This window comes from Scyliorhinus torazame, chromosome 8, assembly GCF_047496885.1.
Source record: "Scyliorhinus torazame isolate Kashiwa2021f chromosome 8, sScyTor2.1, whole genome shotgun sequence".
In the NCBI taxonomy this organism is placed as follows: Eukaryota; Metazoa; Chordata; class Chondrichthyes; order Carcharhiniformes; family Scyliorhinidae; genus Scyliorhinus; species Scyliorhinus torazame.
Genome location: NC_092714.1, coordinates 69,946,694 through 69,962,697, shown reverse-complemented (window position 1 = coordinate 69,962,697; position 16,004 = coordinate 69,946,694). Strand labels below are relative to the sequence as shown.

The window sequence follows — 16,004 nt, the reverse complement described above, 5'->3', positions numbered from 1 at the left end:
CTTTCTGATGACATGCTGTGTTGCGGTATGTGGAATATTACCTCTGCCTTACAGTACTTTAAATTGTTAATAAATATTATAAGTAATCTCAGGCTGATCAGTGTTTTGAGATTCTTGTTCTCAGGTTGTGGGCGACACCTGGAAAGTGATATTTATTGCCCATCCCTAGTCGTCTAAATAACAATTGCTTGTACAACTGTGTGGTTGTGAGGCTCTTTCAGTGGGTACTGAATCACAGAGCAGGAAGGCGTGGCGACTATGTAGCTTTCTACGAAGGTCATTGGTGAGCCAGTTTGGATTAAATCACAATCCAGCAGCCTCCTTGAACATTTGTTCTGGTACTAGCTTTCAAAATTACTGGATTTGTTTCAATCAATTTTCAGAATTTGGCAAGGTGGGATTTAAACCTAATAAACATGATGTTACCAATCCAGCATCATAACCATTACATTACTCTACCCATTCCTGCAGTTTTAATATGCAATTTACTGTAGTTGGCATTGCTCACATTGAGCAGAATCTTCCTGACCCCACAGGGTGGTGGTAGGAGGAACCAGGAAGAAAATATTAGCATTGGGCCAGTGGGACAACACCTTTCCTTCTCTGGTCGATCTTCCCGATGGCAAACCCTCCCCCAGACGGAGGGCCAAACTGGATCACTGCTTGGAGGTGGCTTGTTGGTGGCTGGTGGAGGTGGGGAGGTAGTAGTCGGTTGCTTTGGGGCTTCGTCTTCTGAACTCTCCCACTGGGGCAGCATTGGAAATGAAAAAAATCAGCCAGGATCTCCACTTTTGATTGCGATCCAAAGATTCTTGCTGAAATCGCCACGTGTCTAGATATAGGGCAGGATTTTCCGCTCCCTGCCACCCCAGGATTGAAATTCCTGCCTGAGGTCAACGGATCTTTTGCTTGTATGTTGAGTTCTCCATCCCACCTGTGACGATTCCCGTGGTGGATGGTGTGATGATATGCATAAAGCAAGTTTGTACATAATGTTATGCATGACCTCTGGCTACTAGGTGGCAGTGTAAACCCACCACACCATCCTGTGGTCTGGGGTTGGGAGTAGGTCGTGCTGGAGGATAGACGTATTTTACAGTAGCTCGACAATATTTAATTAGTTGTAGTAGTTGATTATTTTATTTATCCTAGTTATCTTATCACGCAATTATTCCACAATAAATTATTTAAACTAGATGTTCTGCAGTTCATCATTCACTTCAGCCAGTCTACAGAACATGACAGGTGGGACTGGAGGATTCAGGCGATAGTTTCAGAATATTGAATTTGAATGTGATGCCCTCTGCAAGTGAATAGTCGGCCAGCATTCACTATTTAGGATTACTTTGTGTAAAAGTAAAGTCGCCATCATGCCAGATGACCACAGGCTGCTTTCCCCTTTGGTGGGGGTGGGGGTGGGTGGGGGGAAAGCTCACTGGTGGTGATTGAACCTGAGGATTACCACACCTCAGGCAAGGGGAAGGTTGAGAAGGCAGGGTGTTCATGAAAGACCTCAGCTGGTATGGGAATTGAAACCATGCTGTTGGCATTGGCTCTGCATCACAAACCAGCCGTCCAGCCAACTGAGCTAAACTGTGAGTCACGGCCAGGAGAAAATCTGCTTCCCATTTCGGGAAATGGCAATAGGCAATAGTTCAAGAAATTGACTCTCCCACTACCTTCCCAAGGGCAGTCAGGGATGGATGGTAAATATTGACCTTGCCTTGAACATCCCTGAATGAATTCTTAAAAATTAAAAGGGAACAGCCAATACAATGTAATTTTGGCTATCCCTAAAGCTATGGAGAAGTACATCATAATGCTGCAGGGAGTGCCTCTCTGAGCTTGAGCTAAAGGCACATTGTTGAAATGGTGTAGCTTTGCCCTTGATCTAACCTTTGCTATAAGCGACACAGGAATGCATGCCATCAACTCCAACATGGAAAGTTTTCCATTTCCTGGCATACGTATGATGCGCAAAATTCACTGAAACATGAGAACAGAAATGTAAATCTCTCCCGGAGGATTATGTGTAAGAGTAGCCTCTGTTGTAATCATGGTTGAGCAACACTGCTTTGCTTTACATCTGGGTTTAGTTGGTTTGTAATGGTGCAGTGAAGTGTATGATAAAGAGCCCTGTTTGATGTTGACAAGCTGCATTTTAACCTGCTGCAGACTAAAATATAGAAACCCTGAAATCCCTTTTATTTAAAGGAACTTTTGAGTATGAATAGATATTTGGCAAACATGTATCAGTTTCATTCTTGGTCACAATTGTTGTTATAGACAACTAATGTAGTGATGTAAAAACAGAGAAATCTATAAGTACTCAGCAGGTTTGGCAGCATTTGTGGCGAGAGAAATAAAGTTAACTTATTTCTCCCACCGCAGATGCTGCCAGACCTGCTGAGTTTATCCAGCATTTTCTGTTTTGATCTCAAATTTACAGCATCCACAGTATTTTGCTTTTGCAATGAAATGATGTGCTTAATTGTGATTTGTAATGTTGCATTTTGTATTTTTTCACAAAAAATGGTGTCTCTTTGAATAGAATTTTGTTTTGTCCCTTTTGTATACTAAGATTTTAAAATAATGTAAGATGTTGTTTAGCAAGCTCCTCTGATGGCACCACAGTTAAATGTATGGCTCAACGCACTACTGAGTCATAGAGATCAGGGAGGCCCCAGCTGTCATCCCATCTCTCTACTGACTTATCTGGAGTAACACGAAAAGGTCAAGTTTACAGATGCTGCTACTGTAAGAATGTAGAATTGTGGACTGCACACCAGAGATTTATTTCTCCACTTACACTGCCAGGTGGCGAAGCTCCTCACGGGGTAAGTATATCAGTAAGACCATTTCTCATAACTGGACTCCTCATGAGATGACAAAAGTTTCCACTTCTGTTCAGTATCTACCAATTTCTGCTGACATACGCGAGCAGGTGAGAACAGGATTGGCCTTGATTGTGTTGCCGTGTCAACACTTCAGTGCTCCAGGGACTCCACCTGAAAACTGCCCATCGTACTCAGGTGCCAGATGTCCACCTAACCATATCCCAGCATGGGGCACTGTCTTCACTAGAAGAGGAAGAGTAAGGTGGAGAGTGTTTCACAGTACATGGGCGCGATTCTCCACTCCCACGCCAGTTGGGAGAATCGCCTGGGCCGCCAAAATTTCCGGGGACGCCGGTCCAACGCCCTCCCGCGATTCTCCCAAGCGGCGGGAACGGCCCGGTCGAGTTTCGCGGGCCGCAGGCCGGAGAATCGGCGGAAACACTGAAAATGGCGATTCTCCGGCGCCCCCGCTATTCTGAGGCCCGGATGGGCCGAGCGGCCAGACCAAAACGGCGGGTTCCCCCCGGCGCCGTCCACACCTGGTCGCTGCAGTCGTGAGCGGTGCGTGAACGTTGGGGGGGGGTGGCCTGTGGGGGGGCGAGGGGGGATCCTGCACCGGGCTTTATCTGAAATGTGGGGTGGTACGTGATCGGTGCCCACCGATCGGCGGGCCGTCCTCTCTGAAGGAGGACCTCCTTCCTTCCGCGGCCCCGCAAGATCCGTCCCCCATCTTCTTGCGGGGCGGACTTAGAGAGGACGGCAACCGCGCATGCGCGGGTTGGCGCCGGCCAACCCACGCACACGCGGATGACGCCCGTTATGTGGCGCCGGCCGCGTCATCTATGCCGCGCCGCTTTTACGCGGGCGACAAGGCCTGGCGCGTGTAGATGATGCGGCCCCGATCCTGGCCCATTGTCGCCTCAACGGCGCGGCCACTTCGGCATGGGAGTGGAGAATCGCGCCCCATGTGTTTTAAATCTAACCTGCATATCAAACAGTTTGACCTGTTGGTGATTCAGCAGTAGGAATAATGCTTATCAGTGACCATATGTACGCATTTAGATGAATCATGCTGACTGGAGTTTTCATTGTGTGTATAATACTCACCTTCCCTGTAATTATCTGTTGCTCATTGCAATATAAATCTGCCATGATGACGTTTTAAGTAAATTTAGAATATTTCTGTGTGCAGAACATGACAACACTATCCACTGTAGGTTTACCACAGAAACCTCTTACTAAAAATACTGCAAAACTCAAAACACAATAGTATAAAAACAACTATTTAGTCAGCTAGCATATTACTGCTACCAGTGGGATATATTCTAGTCCACTAACATGACAGAAAATTAAAAAAAAGTTAAGGATACTACCAATAAACATGACTCAAACTTCCTCATTCCATCCAAGACAATGGTAAAATAGCAAAACTGTAAAGCTCCACAACAGAAACAAAAAGGTCCTGCTCAATAATGTCTACCTCGTTCTGTGAATCATTGAATAGCATCTGTTACATTCCATCTGTTATACTCCATCTGTTACATTCCATCCAGCACACTACCAGGCATATTGTACGCACCACACTCCAGGCATCACAGTCCATCCCACACATCTGAGATGGTACACTTTAAAGTGTGAAATGTCTCTCTCTCTCTCTTCTCTCTCTTGGGCAGTCTCTCAGCGTCGAAGATGACTTGCTTCCACTCCGGGGAGGTGGCTGAACAGTCCAGTCCTGGATCCACAGATTCTGCCACAGGTTTGGCAGATGGCGTTTGATGAGGTGGGTGGGTGGGACGCTCTGGATTCTGCATTCTCCTTCCACTTTTTACACTTGGTCTCCGCGTGCTCCACCCTACAACGCTCTAGGTGATTTGCGCCTTCGCAGTTACTTCTTCTCCAGTTTGTGTGTTCTAAGACAAGTGATTCCTACATGTCGGTGGGGATGTTGCATTTATTTAGGGAGGCTTCCAGAGTGTCCTTGCAGGATTTCCTCTGCTATCCTAATGATCAGTTGCCATTGCAGTAGAGCACTTGTTTTGGGAGTCTTGTGTCAGACATGCGTGGAGTGTCTAAAGAAGAAATAAGTGGTTACTCTGCTGTATTACTGTATTGTACTGTATCGTTCAGACCTAGACCTAGAAATGGTCAAGAATATGCCAATCTGCAGAACCCCTTTCACCAAACAGTAATTAAATGTGTGTGTGATGATCCTGACCAAACAGGGGTGCGGTATTGTGCTACTGAGTATGAGTTCAAACGTTCATACATCCTAATGAGGCAAGTGGGTAAGATTGTCCCCAGTTCCCCAACATCAAAAGAGGAAAATCTAGGCCACCGTGAGAATGAAATCCAATAGGCTCTTGTAAGACCCTAAATATGTTGAAGCTGGAATAGGGTGGCACAGTAGCACAGTGGTTAGCACAGTTGCTTCACAACTCCAGGGTCCCAGGTTTGATTCCCGGCTTGGGTCACTGTCTGTGTGGAGTCTGCACGTTCTCTCTGTGTCTGTGTGTGTTTCTTCCGGGTGCTCCGGTTTCCTCCCACAGTCCAAAGATGTGCAAATTAGGTGGATTGGCCATGATAAATTGCCCTTAGTGTCCAAAAAGATGAGATGGGGTTAGGAGGATAGGGTGGAGGCATGGGCTTAAGAAGTGTGCTCATTCCAAGGGCTGGTGCAGACTCGATGGCTGAATGGCCTCCTTCTGCTCTGTAAATTCTATGATTCCATGAGTTTATTGAGACCATATGAAAGACCCCTCAAGTTTCTCAGACAAATGTAGTCAATGTTGAAAGGTTGACCATTTTTGAAATGCAGTCTGAATTCCTTAGAAGCCAAAGAAATACTTTTGAACATTTTTCTCAAGTCTAATAATGGCTCTGGTAACCCCCATAATGATGCGGCTGAGGGCAACTCCACACTCTTTCACAACTGATTCTGGCCTGGGCTAGCCACCCTGATCAGTCTAAAGACAACACCTCAGGGATTTGGGACAAGGTGTAGGTTCTTCACTGTGGGTGTACTTGAGGCCCAATCCATCGCACATCTGCTGAATGGGCAATGATGTAAATTGCTCAGCCTTGACAGCTAATGTAAATGACCTTCTTCCATTTGGAAATTCGCTTTGTTTCCATCATGGGAAACACTATAATGTTGGTAGCACTGCGGTCAATTCAGTGCCAAATGCAGGAGTGGAGATCTGTGTTGTCACTTAACAGCAGTCTTGTAAAACATTAAAGCCTTAAAGTGATTGGCACTCATAGAATCCCTACAGTCCAGAAGGAGGCCATTCGGCCCATCGAGACTGCACCGACCCTCTGGAAGAGTACCCTACCTAGGCCCCACTCCCCTGTAACCTAACGTTTGAACAGTAAATGCAATTTTGCATGGCCAATCCATCTAACATGCACATCTTTGGACGGTGGGAGAAAACCAGAGCACCTGGAGGAAACCCATACAGACGAGGGGGTTGGAATCGAACCCAGGCCCCTGGCATTGTGCGATAGCAGTGCTAGCCATTGTGCCACCCTGGCTGAGTCTCTTAAAAATTAGGACATTAAAGGTAGTTGCTGGATTTTGCACAGAAGTGAAAAGGTAAAGTTTGTTTTAAGTGATAAATTTCCCACCTGGTCTGATAAGACCCTTAAGGAATTGCAGAGAATCGATGGGCTGAATGGCCTCCTTCTACACTGTACAGATTCTATGATTGTACAAATAGGCATAGCAGAGACACGGCAGGACAAAAACAATTGGCATAAGTATTCCTTGACTAATTAAATGAAAATAGGTGAAAGACAAATAAAGAGGTATTGAGAAAGAGCTTCAAAGTGCTGTTACAGTTAGGGTGGAACTCTTTAAATAGAATATTCCCAGCAGTCTAGCACTATTTCGGATAAAATATTAGGAAATTGAGTAATTGTCTAAATGACACTGTCAGACCTAATTTTAATATGAAAAGTGTTTGGAAAATCTAGCACCAATACAACAGCCAACCAGAAAATTCAATGGTACTAAATGGACAAATATTTGATATAATGGACTCTGTTCATCTTCCAACTGGTTACACCCTTTGTACAGCCATCCTCGTATACAAGGCAGTCATCTTCCCAGCTGTTCTATATGGCCAGAAACTTGGACTACATACAGATACCACCTCAAGGCCCTGGAGAGGTACTATCAATGCTGTCAGAGATGGATTCTCCACATCAGCAGGGAGGACAGGTGTACTAACATCAGCGTCCTTGAAGGAGCCAAGACTACCAGCATCAAGGCCAAGATCATCCGAAACCAACTCCGCTGAGCTGGCCACATGCTTAGGATGCCAGAGTCCGGACAGCCAAAGCAAATCTTCACCCAAACAAGAGGAGGACAAAGGAAACGTTACAAGGACACCCTGAAGACTTACATCAAGAAATTCAATATAGACGTCAATGCCTGGTAGTTTCTTGCTCAGAAGAGACCTATTTGGAGAAACCTCTCAATTGAAGGGACACATTCCTTTAAGTACTTCCAATGGCAAGAAGAGGCCTAGTAAGGGAGTCTGAGAAAGGAATACCAGCGGTCTAGACTCCAAGGACTGATCCCACCTCTCGGAAATACCTGTCAAGTGTGCAGTCAAAGATGCGGCTTTAGGATTGGGCTCACCAGCCATGCAAGGACCCACAGAACCAATGACCAGTGACATGGAGTTTCTTAGGTGGACAATCATCTTGTTAGCGAGTTATCGCTGAAGAAGAAGGGTCAGGGGAGGAGAATATCAGGTGTCACATTATTTTAAATGAGTAGCTGCATGTATTTTTTTAAAACTGTCATAAGTATGTATTTTCAATAGGTGTCACTGTTCATCATAAGAGAAATACTATACAACTCTATCAGAAACAACCCAGGTCTGTGCTGAAGCAGAATAAGGTGCGCAAAATCCCAACCCAGTTAAACCTGCAAAATCCTCTTTACTGACATTTAGGGACAAGTATTCAACCTGAGAGTGTTATCCCAAATCAAGTAATCAAGCAGCCTTATATAGTGTGCTCACAGAATCATGCCTATCAGCCAACACCCGAGACTCACCCATCATTATCCCTGGGTATGTCATGTTCCACTGCAAAAAAGATCAAACCCACCGATGTGGGGGTAAAATGATAAAATAGTGAGTGGGGGATGGTGGTGGGTTTGGGGGCAGGGAAAGAGTCTCTTAATATTGCAATGTTCCAACTTTGGGAAAGAAAGGTGAGCCAGAAGGGTTGAGAATATTCCTTCCCATCACATAGCTGTAGCTGCTCTTTTGCCTGTGCCTGCCGTGTGCACAAGTGGTCCAAACCGAGAAGTTCCAAACGTTTAAAGGTGGCAAAGAATAGCGTTGCGGAGCTCCAGGCCCTTTCCCTCACTCTGGCTGATAACTAACAGTTTACCTGAGGATTATTGTCCCAACTAGTGTCCACTTACTTGAGTTCACAGATACCACTCTCTGCTCTCCTCTCGCTTCCACTTCTGGCTTTCTCCTCAAGACCATTCCAAGCTCCTTTGTTCATGTTAATCCTGAATCCCACTTGCTGCCACTCCTCTGGGCACAGAGTGACTCTTGCAGCCCTTATTTGTTTTATAGGATGTGAGCATCGCTGGCTAGGTGACCATTTATTTCCATAATTGCCCTTGAGAAAGTGGTGGTGAGCTGTCTTCTTGAACCACTGCAGTCTGTGAGGTGTTCGGGAGGGAGTTCCAGGATTTTGGACCCAGCGACAGTGAAGGAACGGTGATATATTTCCAAGTCAAGATGCTGTATGGCTTGGAGGGGAATGTGCAGGTAGTGGGGTTCCTATGTATCTACTGCCCTTGTCCTTCTAGATGGCAGAGGTTGTGGGTTTGGAAGATGCTGTGGGCAATAAGTTTTGTGATGTGGAAGGTTTGGGAGTGGGGCAAGCTGAAGACCATTATTGACTCAAAGGGAGAGGTAGAAGAGCACAAACATGAACTGGGAGATGGAGTCGAGGATAGTCAGCTTGTGTTGAAGCAGGAAGTGCGAATATCAGCATGATCTGGTCGGTTGGTGCAAGGTGGAGGTGATCAAAATAAAATGAAGGATGAGAGAGAGGTATGCTAACATTAAAATGGGAATAGAGGTGAATGATCTCTGATAGAAGGGTAAGAAGAGTGCTCGTATATAGTGGCGAGGTAAGTGAGAGATGATATTGGACTACACAAGGTGTGCAGCACAGAAACAGGACATTCAGCTCAAGCTGTCCATGCCAGCACTTAGACTCAACTTAAGCCTCCTCCCATCTTTTCTCATCTCAATCTATCATCGTAACCCTCTATTCCCTCACCCTCATATGCTTTTCTTTTACCGTAAGTGCACCTAGACTTTAATCTGTATTCACTTCAACCACTCCTGTGGATTGAATTACTGCTCTTTGGCTAAAGACGTTTCTTCTGAATCCCCTATTGAATTTCTTGGTGACCATCTTAAATTCATGATCTCTAAATATTAGGGTGAATTGGATTGGTGGGGGTGAAGGAAGCAGGGGGTAGATGGATATAACAAACATATCAAAGATGAAACTATTTAAGCATGCTCTGATGCACAAGTACAATGGCAGATGATTTCTCTACAAACACAATGATTGAAATCCCTGACAATGTTTGCAACATTCTTCCCCTCCACAAATAACGGAATAAGAGTATATTGCATCTTAAGTTAGGTCTGCGCCACACTGCACTTTCAATGTTTCTAAAGACATATAAATTGTATTTATATAGTACTTTTAATGGAAAGACACATCTTGAGGTGTTTCGCAATAGGGAAAGGAGATAAACATTGAGGGAAGAGACCAGGAGTTGTGACTGGAAGTACGGTTGAAAAGATAGGTTTAAAGGAAAATTCTAAACATGGAGAGAGAATTGGAAGAGCAGAGGGGTTTAGGGAAGGAGTACATGTCACCAAAAGTAGAAACTAGGCAGTCAGTGGAAATTTCCATTCCCTAGCATTCACATTACGCATGCAAAGCTCACTACACCACTGAGGCAGAAAAAACAAAACTGCCTCTGGGAATTCAACTCTGCCCTGTGTAAGAGTAACCTCTGTTAGAATTATTTCAGATCACCACTGCTTTGTTTCATGCCCTGGTTTGTTCAGTTTTCAAATGGTTCAGTGGAGTGTACGGTGAAGGGCGTTGTTTGATGTTGCTGAGTGTAAATCCACTCCAGACTAAGATATAGAAATCTGTCTTTTATGTTGGTCATGCAGTCTAACAGCATTACATTCCCTGACTTCCTTTGATTCCTGGCTGTTCAATCAGTGCCAGAGCTAAATGAGAGTGTGTAATTTTCGAAAACACTGGAGGCTTACCTACCCTAACTGAGAGTCCAATGAGCAGCAGAATTTGCCTGCTTGTACATGAGGGGCAACTAACACAAGGGAGTCGATTTTGACTCCCTTTGCCTGGCGTTAAGGAGCGAGGAACAGCTTCAAAATGGGTTCGGTAGCCCTGCAATCCTTTGACATTGACCATGGAGAAGTAGCCATCGTTTTAAGAATAAATGTAGAGTATCCAATTCTTTTTTTTTCCAATTAAAGGTCAATTAAAGAGTGGCAAATCTACCTAGCCTGCACATCTGTGTGTTGTGGGGGCGAGACCCACGCAGACACAGGGAAAATGTGCAAACTCCACACGGAAAGTGACCCGGGGCCAGGATTGAACCCGGGTCCTCAGCGCCATGAGGCAGCAGTGCTAACCACTGCACCACCGTGCCACCCCAGAAGCTGCCATCTTAAAGGGTATCTCCCACTGGGTGTCAGATTCAGACAATCGGTCACTTTTAATATGGAAATAAGAGTCCTATGATGGGATTTTCTAAAAAAAATTTAGAGTATCCAATTCATTTTTTCAATTAGGGAGCAATTTAGCGTGGCCAATCCACCTACCCTGCACGTCTGTTGGGTTGTGGGGGCGAAACCCACGCAAACACGGGGCGAATGTGCAAACTCCACATGGACAGTGACCCAGAGCCGAACCTGGGACCTCGGCGCAGTGAGGCTGCAGTGTTACTCACTGCGCCACCGTGCTGCCCACCTATGATGGGATTTAATACAGGTTTTAACCAGTTTCTCGGATGATGAAAGAGGAGAGGTCTAGTAAAAGTAATCCTGGGCCTTGGAAGAGTAAGGATGCTGTGAATAAATAAAAAATAAAATATTTTCTTTTTCCACTCATACTCATTTAATGTTCCACATTAAAATGTTGAGTGATGGAAACAAGACCGTGCACCAATTGTTGGCCGGATAGGCTAATAATAAAATATATTTTTAGTCATTTGATCATACAGAACTTGAGTATTGCTGAAAATAGAGATATGCTGTCAAAGCTTTTCATCTTGCACTCACTAGGATAGCTCCTGATTTTCCAACAGTAGCAGGTGACCAACAATTTATACTGCATGATTAGAGAATGCTGATTGTGAACAGCATGGAACAGTTAACTGCTCAGCTTTGTTCAAATTCAAATTGGACAGGTTGACTCTGGATGGACAAGGCACTGCCCTCAGGAATGAACCTGGGAATGACTTATCCCTAAGCTTTTGTTTAGTTGAGAAAGGTGCAATGTGCAGACATGTTTCTTTTCAAAAGATCCTCTAAGAAGCTCATAAAACTGTCAATCAAAACAAATCTGACAGTCTCCTTCATGGCTGTATCAACAACACTTCACAGAATTGTTACAACACTGAAAGAGACCTTTCAGCCTGACCTGCAGCACTGGCTCTCAAATTGAGCAATTCGTCTAGTTCCATTCCCTTACCTACTTAACTTAGCCCCAAACATTCTTCCTTTTCAAATAACAGTTTAATCCCTTTTCAATGCCTTGATTTAACCTGTCCCCACAACACTCTAAGGTAATGCGTTCCATACCTTAAAAACTCACTACATGAAAAGTTTTTCCTCACATTGCTTTGGCTTCTTTTGCCATTTATTTCACATATGTGCCCCTCATTCTCAATCCTTTCACAAGTGATGAGTTCAATCCATTAATGGTATTTGGAGCTCAGCCAAACATTCAATATGAGATTCCATTGCACAACTGTGTCAACAAATCATCCAGAGATGAGTACATTAAAATCTTTGAACTGGCAGAACAGATGGTCCACTGCTTCAAAGTTAAGAAGATAATTGACATGTCAATCAATGTGAAGCTCAAAGCACAGGTTCCACTTGAAACATTGAAATCTGAATTTCAATACTGTTGAATTTTGAACAATACTTTATCCACGGGAGATTTTTCCAATTTCATATTGCTGGTCAATTTAATGGTCACTTATTTTTCCGAAACAAACCCAATCATCAATCACTGCATTAAAACTAAACTTATCAGACAACGTCTAGTTATAAAATGAGAAGTTTTGAACTTACCTGTCACATGATCCATGTTTCTAGACTAGATTTCACTCATTGTTCGCAGCACTGGACATGAACCGCATTGCCCGCCAAAATGGGCGCGACTTCATGCAATAGCGAAGGGTCTAAAATGCTCATTCCCTCAATGATGTAGACGAGGCCAGGATTGCTGCATGTGGGCTCACAGCCTGAACCCTATCCTGCACCTTGAACAATACCACATGATGGGAATGTGTTGGGAATCCCAGAATCAGGCTCCGTTCAACATTCTTAAATCAGCTGCCTCCATGCCAACACAGCGAGAGGCAAAAAGTTCAGGCCCAAAATGTTTGACACCATCAAGACTAAGCACCCCATTTGATTGGCGCCCCTTCTACTATTGTAAGCATTCACCCCCTCCAACACCAACACACAATGGCAGCAGTGTGTACTATATATAAGATGCACTGCAGAAACTCACCAAGGCTCCTTCGATAACACATTCCAAACTTGCGATCTCCAAGACCCTGAAAGAAAAGGGCAGCAGATTCATGGGAACACCACCACCTGAATGTTCCATTCCAAATCACACACCATCCTGGCTTGGAACTATATTGTTGTTTCTTCACCATGACTGGGTCAAAGTCATTGAACTCCCTGCCTAACAGCACTGTGGGTCGGTGTATCCACACCACATGGTCTGCAGCAGTTCATAGCCAACTTCTCAAGGGCAATTTGGAATGGAAAATAAATGCTTACCTTGCCAGTGATGCTCACATCCCATTAACCAATAAATACAGATAGATCCCACAGGAGAGAGGCTTGTATCTTACCTACGGGCGGCACGGTAGCACAGTGGGTAGCACTGTTGCTTCACATTTGTTTGTGTTGGTGGTTACATTTTGACATTACTTTGTTTCAGCTGACTTCAAGGGTGGACAATAGTTGCAGACAAAATAAAAACCGTGCATTGTGTCCACATTCATTGTTATCTCAGACCCACCTTTTACAAGCTGATATAGCTTTCACAAAGTGGTTTCCGCATGGTTATACTATCTCTTGGAGACTAACCTAAAGAAAACGGGTACCACAAAAATAGGTCTATACACGGGACATTCCTTGAACATTTCCATGATTGGATCTTTCAAGTCACCAATGATGATGTATACTGGCCGGCTAGGTTACACAAGTGGTCATTTGTGTTATTTATTTTACCTGTGGAAAGGGGACATCAACCCCGAGCAAGGCACAGAATATTTCCCAGTTAGAGAGCATTGGTGCTAAAAACTCAAAATCAAGCGTTCTTCCCTAAATCGGTGCCCTGAAGTGGCAAACAGGTGATGGAAACACCAACACCTGCAGTTACCCCTCCAAGCCACACACCATCCTGACTTGGAGCTATACTGTTGTTCCTGATCAAAATCCTGGAATTCCCTTCCTCATCCCCATCTCATGCAGCAATAAGTCCACTTTGACAGTAGACGAGGATGGAATTGGATGCTGATAACATTCTCTCACTTGGTTCTACTTTCACAGTTGGTTTGGCTTATACTTAGCATTGGATGAGAAATACACCCGTTTGTGGGTATTTCCCTTTAACTGCGTTCAATGCCTTAGATTTGAGATGCTGCTCAGAATTTGCATCTCCTCATTAGGCTAGCTGCTTGGTCAAGGAAGCAGCTGTGCTGGAAACTAATTATCCAAATCATCTAACCTTGAAAAATTGGATTTGTATGGGCCAGGCAGTCAGCCATTACCGACAGAGGATTTTATGAGTTCAACAAAACATGTCCCCTTGAACTATACCTCATTTTGGGCAAGGTCACATGATTGTTGGAGCCAGGTTGTTTACCTTGTCCTGAAATATGCTGGTTGGAGGCAAAAGCTGAGGAGAAGAAAGACAGGATGGGAGAAATATACCAGAAGAAAGATTGAGAAAAATATACAGAGAAAATATGTTGAGCGCGATCTACAGTCGACGTTGCGCTCGAGGAGAGTGCAATGCGGCTGGTAGATCCCAGGAGGTCCCAGGAGAGGCTTCTGGCGGGCTTCCAGGCAGCCTTTACACCTCACAGGATATACCTAAGTCCCGCGAGGAGTCAAAATCAGAATCCCGGGGCGTGACCAAACTGCACGTACCTAAGTAGGTTTCAAACCTCCTTCGGTAAGCTTACCCAGGTTCTACCGGCCTAAAGGCCTCAACCAACCTCCCCAGCGAGGCCGCAGCCGGGCGCCGTTCAGTACTGGTCCACACAAACGTGGTCCATCAGAGGCCCCTGGGTGTCCAGGGATAGTACAGAGTAGCTCCCTGGCCCTCCCCCTGGATGCTGGGCACCTTGACACTGTCACTCTGGCACTGTCAAACTCGGCCCAATGGAGGAGGAGAATCGCGGAGGCCCTGGAGAATACCTGGTCGGGCCTGCTAATGATATGCAAAAGGTGTTAACTGTATGTGCTTTCCGGGACGCATTGGCACCACTGTCGAGGTGATGGCGAATCACAATTTGGCGTCAAATCGGTGCCAGCCACAATTTTGGCGTCGGAACCTATTCTCCACCCAATCGCATTTCGCGATTTCGGCTTTGGCAAACGGAGAATCCCGCCCCATGTGTTCCAATGTCACTTTGAATAAACCAGCAGCAAATGTATGGACTTCACCCTGGTAATTTGCTGACAATCATTTTAGAATTCTGAATATTTAATCTTGCATCAATGAGTCGTTAACTCCTGCAGAGAGATTAAAATTAACCCAAGGCTCTAATTTAACTAGTTATTTATGCTGTTTGCCAAGAAGCATTTGAACAATAACCTGAGCTATGGTTCAGTGTACTCTGCACAGTGCTGGTGCAGAGTGCAAAATATGGGTTCATTTTTATGGCTTTGAGGCAGTTACGACACAAATTATATTACACTTCTTTGCTTTCATTTCTTTTAAATCTCTTTTACGAGAGTGACAAGGACAAAGTTTGGACTTGCGAGCACCTAACTTGAAATGACATTGGTGTTTTTTCCTGCTTGCCATTTAACATGTTCCCCTTTCATTTGATGCAATAGAGTTTCTTTTAAACGTGATTTTCAAATCAATCTGCTGCAGGTGTTTTTATCCAAGTGAAGAACGTGAGTACTAAAGAATTAAATATTTTTAACACTGGATTCATATTGAGAACATAAAGCAACTTGGATCCAATATAAAGCATATAATACAATTCAAGGGTGGCACGGCGGCACAGTGGTTAGCACTGCTGCCTCACAGCTCCAGGGACCCAGGTTCAATTCCAGCCTCGGGTGACTGTCTGTGTGGAGTTTGCACCTTCTCCCCGTGTTTTCGTGGGTTTCCTCCGGGTGCCCCAGTTTCCAACCATCGTCCAAAAATGTGCAGATTATGTGGATTGGCTATGCTAAATTATCACTTGGGTGTGTTCAAAGATGTGCAGGTTAGGTGGATTGGTCATGCTAAATTTCCCTGAGTGTCAAGATTGGGATTAGGGGTCAGGGAGTGGGACTATGTAGGGTGCTCTTTCAGGGGGTGAGTACAGACTTGATGGGCTGAATGACCTCCTTATGCACTGTCGGGATTCAATGGTGCTACAACATTCCTGCTACCTTAACCTGAGAGTCAGTTCCAAACCCAGTTTCTTCTATTTGCCTTGGACGGCATCAGCACATTTTCATTTTATATTTTGTTTTCTAGGCTTCAGTATTCAGATATTCAGTATTGGACAACATTCAGTTTCGGGCTGATAATTGGTTGGAAACATGAGCATCACACTCGTGGCATGACATTCAGTGGTATGAACATCGCTGAATC

General features: G+C 44.7%; 1 long non-coding RNA gene across 1 annotated transcript in view; it reads left to right on the top strand.

Annotated features, from left to right (window-relative positions):
• The first annotated feature begins 15,130 nt into the window (after positions 1 to 15,130).
• Positions 15,131 to 16,004, top strand: part of LOC140428745 (uncharacterized) — a 38,611-nt gene continuing 37,737 nt past the window's right edge. The window contains exon 1 of the long non-coding RNA XR_011948852.1: positions 15,131 to 15,313. This is a non-coding gene — a long non-coding RNA (uncharacterized lncRNA). The remainder of the gene's footprint in view (positions 15,314 to 16,004) is intronic.